Raw genomic sequence first — 10,734 nt, 5'->3', positions numbered from 1 at the left:
ACACTGGCCAGCATAGCCTGTGGCTCTGGTCTCAGTTCTGTTTTGAAAGAACAGCGGACTCCAGTGATTGGCTTTTTCTTTATTGCTCTGCCAAAAGAGAACATTAGCCCTGCCCCTCACTAGTTGCTGATGGTCAGTCTGCCAGGAGGCCAGAACCACGCTGGGCTTTGTGAGAGGGTTTCACAGAGATCGGCAGGCTCTGCCCTAAGACTACAGGATAGTAGGAGAGAATGTATGCAGAGGGAAACGAAAGTGTGGACCTGAGAGTCAGGTAGCTGACTAAAATATACCTAAGACCCAAATCAGTGGTAGTGATTATAGGTGATGGAAACTCAAATTGACTTACGCAGAAAGGGTCATTGATTAGTTCTTATCCCTTAATAAAGTTCACTGGCTTCAGGTACAGCTGGATTCAGGGATTTGAAGGATTTCATTCCAATGTGGTCTCCCCCGGCCCTCCTGCCCACTGCCTTTCCTAGCTGCTTTTCTCCCTTTTCCTGTTGTTCTCAGGCAAGATTTCCCTACCTTGGCAATAAGACCGCTACCAGCGTACTGGAATTTCATCATATGAATCCACTGACCCCCGGAAAGAGGGGGCTCCAAGCTAATTGGCCAAAGAAACTCCCACAGAGGTCCCAGGGAAGGTTCTCAGTGGCTCATTTTGGGTCACATGGCCATTCTTGAACCAATCACTGACTGGTGAATGCAATGACTCGGTAGGCCAGCCTCGGTCACGTGGTACCCCTCCCCTCAAGCTGGGCTCAGCCTGGGGCTATCAGAAGGGGCCCTGGAAGCAGGGCACCTGTCCACTAGAGGCTCAGACAGAAAGCGCTGAGCTTATCCATGGAGAGTGTTCAGGAGTTTTCTATGTACTTTGCCCCAGATGACATCTTAAGCCAGAGAGGCGAGACTGGGGCTAGGTCCTTTCCCCACCTCAGCCCTGCACCTCTCTCCCTGCTTTTGCTGGGGTTGTAGGGCAGCTCTGCCTCTGCAGTTTGGCTGTTAAAATAAGAATTTGGACTGATCTTGCTCTCAGGGGTGGCATATGGTCCTGGAATAAGAGAAGGGCATATGTGTGCTTTGCGTGTGTGTGTGTGTGTGCATATGTATGTGTATATCTGTGTGTGTGCATGGGGTGTGCATGGGGGAGTGTGCACATGCGTGTGTGGTTGTGGATGTGTGTGTGTGTTTGCCAGATGGGGAAGACATTGCTTAGAAGGCAGGAGGGACTTCCTCCCCTGAGCTGGTTTTCCTCTCTTCACTCCAGGTCCCTGTCATTTCTCTGGAGTTCCCAACACCTGGCCTTCATCATGTGCTTAGCTTGTTGAACCCACCGCCAACTTCAAATTCTAGTTCATGTGCAGCCCTTGATGTGGAGAATGTTGAGAGAACAGTTTCCTTCACAGTCAAGACAGACAACCCAAGTGGGGTTCCGTTTCTCAGCAGCAGAGACCCTTCTGGCTGCAGCAGCTCGCCCCCCTCTGCCCGGCTACCGGCGGAGTTCCAGGCTCCATGTGTGCATACTGTGGGCTCAGGGATCGTGGACAGGACATGGGTTTGGGGTCATATGCCTCTTGGTTGAAACCCTGGCCCTGCCTCTCACCAGCCGCGGGACACAGCCGTTCAGCTAACCTTGCTGAGCCCGCTTCCCTACCTGTGAGACCGGGCGGCCACGGCTTGCCGTGCAGGGTGGGTTGGAAAGGGGTGACGTGTGCGGGGCTGAGTGGCGGTGGCTGCTCAGTACCGGGAGAGGCTGTGTCCTCCCTAAAGGAAACTCCCTTGGGGAGGCATTACTTGCATGCTTGTCACAGGGCCTCTCCAGGTGACGATGAACGAGGCCCCAGGTGCCACAGTGACTGTGAGACCTCTCCTGCCAGGTCCCCCTTCCTTCACCCTTCAGTTCAGCTCGTCCACCCCTTCTCCACAGGTGTTTCTCCTCACCCTCAGCTCGGGCCAGATCCCGCTGTCCCTCCTCGGAGCTAGGGTCTCGGCAGAAATTGCAGGCATATTTTTAACATGATTTGCCTTGTATCTGTCCCCACACTGGTCCACCCACTGGTCCCGTGGGCAGGACTGGGTTTTGCTCATCACTGGGTTACCCACAGTGCCCTTCGTAAATACTACCAAGTGTGTGTGACTCAGTGACTGAAGGAAGGTTCAGGATACTGATGTAACACAAAGAATATTTAATTCCAGTCTCCACCAGCCATGTGACGCTGAGTCCTTTTATCTCCTGGGCTTCGGTTTGCTTTTCATACCATGAAGAGTTGGTTAGATCCCTTTTTCCTTTTCTTTTTTATGGCACCCTTTCCTTCTCCCTCAAATAAAATCTTGTGTGGGGCCCAGGTATTTAAACACAGCTCACAGATCAAGTGGAGCTGCTGCGACTGAGGTGTGGATGGGGACCCTGCGCCCTCCCCTGCCTCACCCCTCCTCTCCTTGAGCCTCCAGGGGCTTGGCGCCCACTTGAACATGGCCAGGCCAGAGTCTCTCATAATGTTCTGGGAGATGGTCTCCATCTCTGAGAGACCACAGGACACTCCTGGAAACTTTGTCTTTTTTTTTTTTTTTAAGAGAATGAAACTCTTGATGTGAGTTTGTTTTCTGATTATTTCTCAGGGTAAAAATGTATATAGATAAGAATGCACCATGAATATTTGGTCTGTGGGTACTCTGGCCAGTTGATAATTCTCCTGTATTTTGTCTGGAGCAGAAGGGCCCTGGGACATCCAGATTTCGGGGTCTCCTTTTTCTACCTTGGTCGCCAAGCTGCAGGAGAGGGTTGCTACTTGTCTTTATGTCTTCAAGTCTGGGACATTTTATGCTTTTCCCCCCATCAGCTAATTGAGATTTCCAGCTAAAAGAAAGATGTGACCTGGACATAGGGAGCTAATATTTTAGGCCAAAATTAGTCACTGTCATTTTAGTAACAGTTTCTGTTCCATGGTCAGAGAGTCAGGCATGACTTTCAAGGGGCTGGGACGCAGGGTGGGGACTTCTGTAGGGGAGACAGCACAGTGCGGACAAAGCCACATGGTGTGGCCTCTGTGGTCACAGTCTGGGGTTCCCATCCTGGCTCAGCTACAATTCACCCATGTGGGCTTATGGACCTTTGCTTGCCCAGAGGTCCCATCTGTCAGATGGGTACACTGGGCGCTGACTGCTAGGATTGTGGGAGACAAAGTGAGTAGTGTGTATGGTTTGCATGGCACCATGGTGTGAGAGGTTAGTAGTACGAGCTTATACAGGAAGAGGTGACCATTGGGAGGAACAGATCAGACCCTTAGCATGGGAGTGGGTGCTATCAACTGAGTGAATATTTGTGTACCCTCAAAATTCATATGTTGACATCCTAACCCTGAATGGGGATGGTATTTGGAGATGTGGCCTTTGGGAGGTAATTAGGTCATAGGGGTACCCTCATCAGTGGCGGAGGAGTGCCCTTGTAGAGGAGACAGGGAGCTCCTTTGCCATGGGAAGATGTAGTGAGAAGATAGCTGTCTATGAACTAAGAAGCAAGCCTTCACCACACACTGGTATTCCGGCCCCTTGATCTCAGACTTCCAGCCTCCAGAAATATGAGACATTAAAATTTCTTTTGTTTCTAACCACCCAGTTTCTGGTGCTCTGTGAGAGCAGCCTAGACTAAGGCAGAGGGTGTCTAAAGACAAAATCTGAGGCTATGTGATACAGGGCAGTGGTTTCCAAATGCTGGTCCGAGCGTCGGGACCTGACTGCACCAGCCTCCCCTAGAAAGTTTGTCAAAGATCCAGGTTCTCAGTCTCACCCCTAGATATTCAAGATATTGATGCCTCAGAGTTTGTAGCCTTAACCAATGCCCCAAGATGATTCTTGTGCATAGTCGGAACAGGAAATTGACCTTTGGAGTCAAAATGATTGGGCTTTGGAACCAAAATTCTCCGCCTTGATTTTCAGTTGTTAGCTCACTGTGGACTTACCTTCTCTAAACCTCAGTTTGTTCTGTGAAATGGGGACAGTCCCTGCCTCCCAGGGTTGTTTGAAGGCCCACATAAGACATGGAATGTGAACTCACTTTGTAAACTAGCACACCATATATATATATATATGGTGGTGGGAAAGACAACCTTGATGCTTTCCAAGGCTTCCTGCTGCTTTTGACCCTATCCACCAGGGGGCAGCAGGCGCACGCACGGGAAACCTTGGAGCAGTTTCTCCCACAAGTGAGTTCCTTGTCTGGTGAAATCAGAACTTCAGGAAGATTGTTCTCAGCATTTCCAGGGCCATGGAGACCCTTGCAAGGCCCGGGCCTCAGGGAAATCAAGGTATCTCCAGAAAGTTCTTCAGAGATGCATTTAGTGTATTTATACTAGATAGTTATTCAGAGGCTCCTGTTAAAATGTTTATCCTTCCAGAAGGACACCGACCATGTGACTGACATTTAGGAAGCCAGGCTTGAGATGCTAAACTGGAAGTTAACGGCACATTAGCTCTTGAATCCAATTCATTCATCCACTCACTGACTCATTCATTCACTCATTCAGCAGACAGGAACTGACACCTTCACTGTGCTGGGCACTCATTAGGCCATGCACAGGGAAAACAGAGGCGAATCAGGCACTGAGCTAGCCTTGAGGACTGTTCTCAAGATATTGGTGAACATTTTTGGAGCACCACCCATGTGTCAGTTGCTGTTCTTGATTCTTCATATGTGTTAATTCACGGGAGCCCTGCCAGCTAGGTATTATTATAACCTCCACTTGACAGAGGAGGGAACTCCAGTCCGGAGAAGTTAAATCAAGGTCCCATGGGGTGCCTGGGTGGCTCAGTCAGTTAAGCGTCTGCCTTTGACTCAGGTCATGATCCCAGGGTCCTGGGATCGAACCTGCGTCAGGTTCCTTGCTCAGCAGGGAGTCTGCTTCTCCCTCTGACCCTCCCCCATCTTGTGCTCTCTCTCTCTCACTCACTCTCTCTCAAATAAATAAAATCTTAAAAAAACAAATTAAGGTTCCACTTTGAGGCAAGAAGCAAGGATTTGAACATGAGCAGTCTGACTCCAGAGCCCATGATCTAACTGGTTTAGTGGGGGAAGTAGACATGATAATGACTTAGCCATGAGAGCTGTAAGAGACTCGTGCCTTAGCCAGTCCATGTTCCCAGGCATGTAGATGATGTCTTACTGAGCTGGGCAGCGGGGCAGTGCTGGGGAGAGGATGCCCTGGGGGGCAGGGATTGGAGGAAAAATACCCCAGCTGCCTAGGGTGGGAAGGCTCTGAGGTGTGCTCTGTATCGCCCTCTGGTGCTCCCCAGTGGGACTGCGCTCTAGGTGGTCCCAGCAGTACCTGCTCAGTAAGGTGTGTTCCCTGCCTTCCTACCTGTTTGTCTCATTTCCCCACCCTCCTGTTGTTTCCTGGGATTGCCGTCCAACTAAGCTATCCCCATTGCAACCCTTGGTTCAGGACCTGCTCTTGGGGAAGCCCTGTCCAGGACACCTATCTCCCTGAAATTTGTAACCTTTAAGGAGCGGAGAGCTGGATCCAGTTAATAGCTATAGCCCCAGGCCAGAACATGCCAGGGCTGAGTGGAGGGGAGCTGGAGGCTGCAGAGACATGGGGGACATTGATTTGGTCCCATGGGGAGCAGCAAAGGCCCCTTAGAAGAGATGACATTTGAACTGCTGAATCTGGATCCGCTCTCCCCACCTTACCTCGCTATTAAAGTGCATTCTCCCTCCTTGATTTCCTCCTGGCCTTTGGCACTCACAAGCTTCCCTGAGGTCTCTGAGAGCCATGATCCACTTCCCCACCCCCCGGATTCCAGTGCCCGCTGAACCCTGCACTATCACCCTCCAGGCATTTTCTTCCCACAGATTTATCAGCACAGTGAACCAATTAATTGCTTCTGCTTAGCTTTCTTTTTTTTTTTAACTTTTTTTTAATATTCTTTATTTATAATAATATTTTTTATTATATTATGTTAGTCACCATACAGTACATCCCTGGTTTTTGATGTAGAGTTCCATGATTCATTAGTTGCACATAACACCCAGTGCAGATGCTAAAGCTTTCTTTAGCCATCTGAGGCCACAGGTCACCTTTTGGGGCCTCAGTTTCCATATTGTAAAATGGGGATGGTTTTTAATGCTCCTTCACCAGTCACTTGTGAGTCTCAGTGTAATAAGGTGAGGATGGGCTGTTAGCTTAAGCACTTCCCTGAGGAACTCCCAGCACAGCGCTGTCATCTTGTGCATGGAGGTAGCTCAGTCCCTAGCTGCTTATCTTCTCCCGGGTCCCTGGGTACCAGGCAGTCTTTCACTCTGATCTTCGCCCGCCCTTGTGATGTCCTTGGTTCCTGGAAGAAATCAAAAGGAGAGATGCTCTACTTCTTGCTTGTTTCTTTTGGATGCCCCCCACACTGGGTAGAAATCCAAGCACCTCCTATTAGGGACACATGACCAAATAAGCAGTCCTCTGGAGTCGGTCCAGGAGACCCAGCCCTACATCTGGACCTGGTTATGCTAATAGAGTCCTCGTCTTCTCCCACTTTAATATACTGCGAAGCTCTGTGGGGTTCCTCCAACCGGGCCTTGGGAAGGCATCATGATTCCTTCTGGGAGTCGTGTTTCCCCTTTTCACTGATTGAAACATGTAATAATCATGGAGAATATTTATTAATATATTTATTTACTAAGTGCCAGGCACTGTTCTTACCATTTTACATGTGTTTTGCCCTAAATCTTCTTAAGGATCTTGTGAAGGAAGGATGGTTTTTATCCCCATTTTACAGATAAGCAGACTGAGGCCAGAGAGTTTAAATCACTTGTGCAAAGTCACAGAGCAGAGAAGTGCAGAGCCATCCTGTATGGCTTCCCGTTTTGGGTGTAAATGTCGTGTGCCAGTATATATGATGAGCTTATGTGTGTGTGTAAGAGGGGGCAACCCCCAGTCCTCCCCGGGCAAAGTGTGCCGAGCAGCTGACAGCCTGAGGCCTGGTGGGCAGAGCAGCGGGCCTGCCTGTGGGCGGCTGGAACAGCTGCGGCTTTTGGGAGGCCCCAGCCTGGCAGCTGCTGAAAGGAAGTACATTGTTCTTCTTGGATAAAGATTTGGGGCCGAACTTTCTCTGCGGTCAAAGCTGACTTGGCCTCTTCTTGAGGTGGGTTGGTCCCAGGTCACCCCTTCAGCCACACCCGAGAGCAGGAACTTCATTTTGGAAAGCAAGTAGCCGTCCTGCCTGTGGCTTCCTGTGTGTGTCACTGTCCTGGGGAAGGGGACTCATGGAGCCCTGCGTGGTCCTTCTCCCTGCCAATAATTCACGGGGCTAGAGTTACCATACGTCATTCGATATATGATATATGTAGTGCACACACACAGCATATATGCGAGAAAGCGTAAAATCACCCCGAGGTTTGAATCAGTCCCAACTGTGCTCTTTCTAGCCTGAAGACCTGGGCTCGTCAATCTCTGTGAACTCAGTCTGACCATCTGCAAAACAGGATATTGGTAGTTGCCCCTCCTCCTTGAGCTGTTTGAGCACTAAGGGTATGTAATGCCCAGAAAGCCCTGAGAATGGGGCCTAGCACTCACTCCGTAATGATGACTATTATTAATCCAATGTCAGTGATGATGATTGTTATTCCTGTTACTTCCGCCTTGGAGATCATGGTGGGGCTTAAATGACTTAATGCATGGTACAGAGTAAGTTCTCATTAAAGGTTAGTTTATTATTTTATTTTCTTTCACCAAGTTCTTTTACCCTCATTTGGTCCTCACTCTGGATCTAAGGGAAAGCTGGAATTCCTTTTCTCATTTGAAAAATATTCAAACAGTTGAGTAAAAAAGCAAAATGCCTTGTTCCAGGTTTCCTAAAAAGTAAGGGTCAAAGTTGTGACTGAAATTCAAAATATTTGGGCTCAAATTCAAAATTCAAAATATTTGGGCTCAAAACCCTACGTCCTTCTTAGGCATCGAAGACTCCTTTAAACTGTCCTCCGCTTATATCAGAAACCGCCTTTTAAACCACGTCAGCCCCTAACCGCTTATTTATGAAACACCCATCCCCCTTCTGTTTCAGTCTGATGTGTTTAGTCCTTTGAGGCCTATTTATTATAAGACCCATTTCAAAGATGAGAAAATGGAAGCTCAGAGAGGTGGCACTTCCTGCCCAAAGTCACGTGGCGGGTTGGACCAGAGTCAGGATCTTCCGGCTTCTCCATCTCCAGCACAGAATTGAAGAGAGTTCCTTTAAGACCAGAAGAGGCTTGGGTGTCCCAGGAAGCACATACCAACACAGAGCATGGGTCTTCCTTCCCTGTCCTGTCTTCCTGATCACCTTGCAGCTCCAACGGTCCCTGAGGCCCCTGCCACTGATTCTGGCTCTGTCCCCTCTTATATCTGATGACTCCAGTGGAGCTATGTCCTAGAACCCGAACCCGCACCGCATCTCACTGCACAGACCACGTTTGGACATCCCAAGCCTCCTCTCCCAGAGTCTGATCCCTGGCCATCCCTAGGTTCAGCTTCCAGGCTCTTCTCCCAGATCTGCCAGCTTGCTGCCACCTGCCCACCATGCAGCTGAGCTGGGGTGCTCACCCCTCATCTGCCTCCTCCAGACCAAGGCAGGACAGTCAAAGACAGGGAGGAAGCTGTGCAGAGGGGAGGTGCGACTGACACCACCAGCAGAGTGATTCAAGGCTGGCAGAAAGACAACACGGGTGTACGTATGGGCAACGGGACACTTAGCTGTGGGCACCAGAAGCCTGGCTCACCCTGGCTGAAGCAGGCTGTTGGCCTGCAGAACCAGAAAGCCTCCGGCGTTTTCCGCCCAAGGGCCCAGGTGTACCCAGAGGTTCAGACAGTGCCACGGGGAGCCTGCATCTCTCCATCTCTTGTCCAGTTGGGTGGCATGCTGTCCACCTTAGCTCCAGGCTTAGGCTGACTCTCTCAGCAACTCTTGCAGCCAAGAGCACATGGCTTTCCTGGTTACCCCAGAAAGTTTCCAGTACTGAGACTCATTGGGCCAAATGGCCTGGTTTGGGCCAGCTTAGTGCCAATGGCTGTGGCCCGGGTGATGAAATAAGCTGATTAGCCAAGCCTTGATCCAGGGAGGGGACCAGCCCCATGAAACTCTCCTGGATCTAGATCTGGGATAGGGTCTCTTGCCCTCTGGGTTGGGTTTGGCCAATAGGAAGCTTTGGGTTTGGCCCATGAGGAGCTTCCGTTTACGTCTGGTCAGGGCATCGGAGGGAATGAGGAGACCGATGTGGGGGGCTGTTTGTTCCGTGGCTTCCCACTTTCACATCACCTTGAGTTGGCTGTTGCTAGCTCCAGGGAACCCACACCTGTCCCCACCTTTGTAAAATTGTTCTCTATTAAACACTCCCTAAATTATCCTAATTTGAGTGTGCTGGCTGTTTCCTGCCAGGACCCTGACAACTCACTTGGGATGAATTCATTTCTCACGGACTCCCGAGAGGGATGGGCCCTGCGTCCTGGGCGAGGGCTGAAGCAGCAGTGCACTCAGGCAAGGGAATCTCTGACTTCCAGTGGTCACAAACAGGTGCTCTCCAGAGATCTCCCGGTAGCCTGGCTGCCCTAGCAGCTATGGTGACTCAGAAGTAAAAAAATGTGAGTTCCAAAATAATCAGGTTGGCCCTAGGAACTTACCCACGCGGGGAGCCCTTGGACCATCATGGTGTGGCCCTCTTTTGACTGAGGCTGGGGACAATGAGGATCTTGAGACATGGAGTGGGGAACCTGAGAATTGCTGGGTGTGATCATTTCCTTGATGTGAAAACTGAGGCTGTAAGTGACTCAAGGTTCCATGTCAAGGTCAAGTAGACGGCAGCGTTGAAAGAGCTGTAGGGGAGCAAAAATGGGGTTTGGTTTAAGATCGGGTCACAATGTCAACCAGAGAAGGTGTCAGACAGGCAAATACACAGTGGAGCTGGTCGGATGGAGGAGGGTGTCATGCTGGAGCTTTTACACAACAGTTCGGACAGAAGGCAGCCAGGAGACCTCTGTGGTGCGGACACTGAAAAGATGCTCCTCCGTGTTGCTGGTAATGAAAGCACTTGAGGCTCATTACAGGGCACGTGAAAACCATGGCATAAAATAGAAATACCGAGGTTCTTCTTACCACTTAGAACTGAGTTGCTATTTAAGCATATTTTCTCCTGAGCTGTTTTCTTCAATATTGTAGTCATTCTGTTCCTATAACTTTGCATTCTACTTCCTTCTAGCATTATGAGTGAGCATTGTGGACAAACATGGTTTTAAGAAATTTCTGGTTTTTATATCATACAGATTGTCATAATTTGCTTTTGTAACTATTTTTATGGTAGTGGGCATTTTTTTCTTTTCCAATTTTTTTTTGCTGTTGTAGTTAAAGATACATGTATATATAATGATATATACATATATAATATATATAGTTCATATATACATATATAGTTCATACATATATATATGAACTATATATATACATATATATGTTCCTGTCCTTTCGGGCCATGATCCCACTTTTAAAATTCTGAATGAAGGAAAGAATCAGAGATGAAAATAAAAATGTAAGTACAGGGACGCCTGGGTACCGCAGTCGTTAGGCGTCTGCCTTCGGCTCAGGGCGTGATCCCGGCGTTCCGGTATCGAGTCCCACATCGGGCTCCCCTGCTGGGAGCCTGCTTCTTCCTCTCCCACTCCCCGCTTGTGTTCCCTCTCTCGCTGGCTGTCTATCTCTGTCAAATAAATAAATAAATAA

This window comes from Ailuropoda melanoleuca, chromosome 4, assembly GCF_002007445.2.
Source record: "Ailuropoda melanoleuca isolate Jingjing chromosome 4, ASM200744v2, whole genome shotgun sequence".
NCBI lineage: Eukaryota > Metazoa > Chordata > Mammalia > Carnivora > Ursidae > Ailuropoda > Ailuropoda melanoleuca.
Note: the sequence above shows the minus strand (reverse complement) of the source record.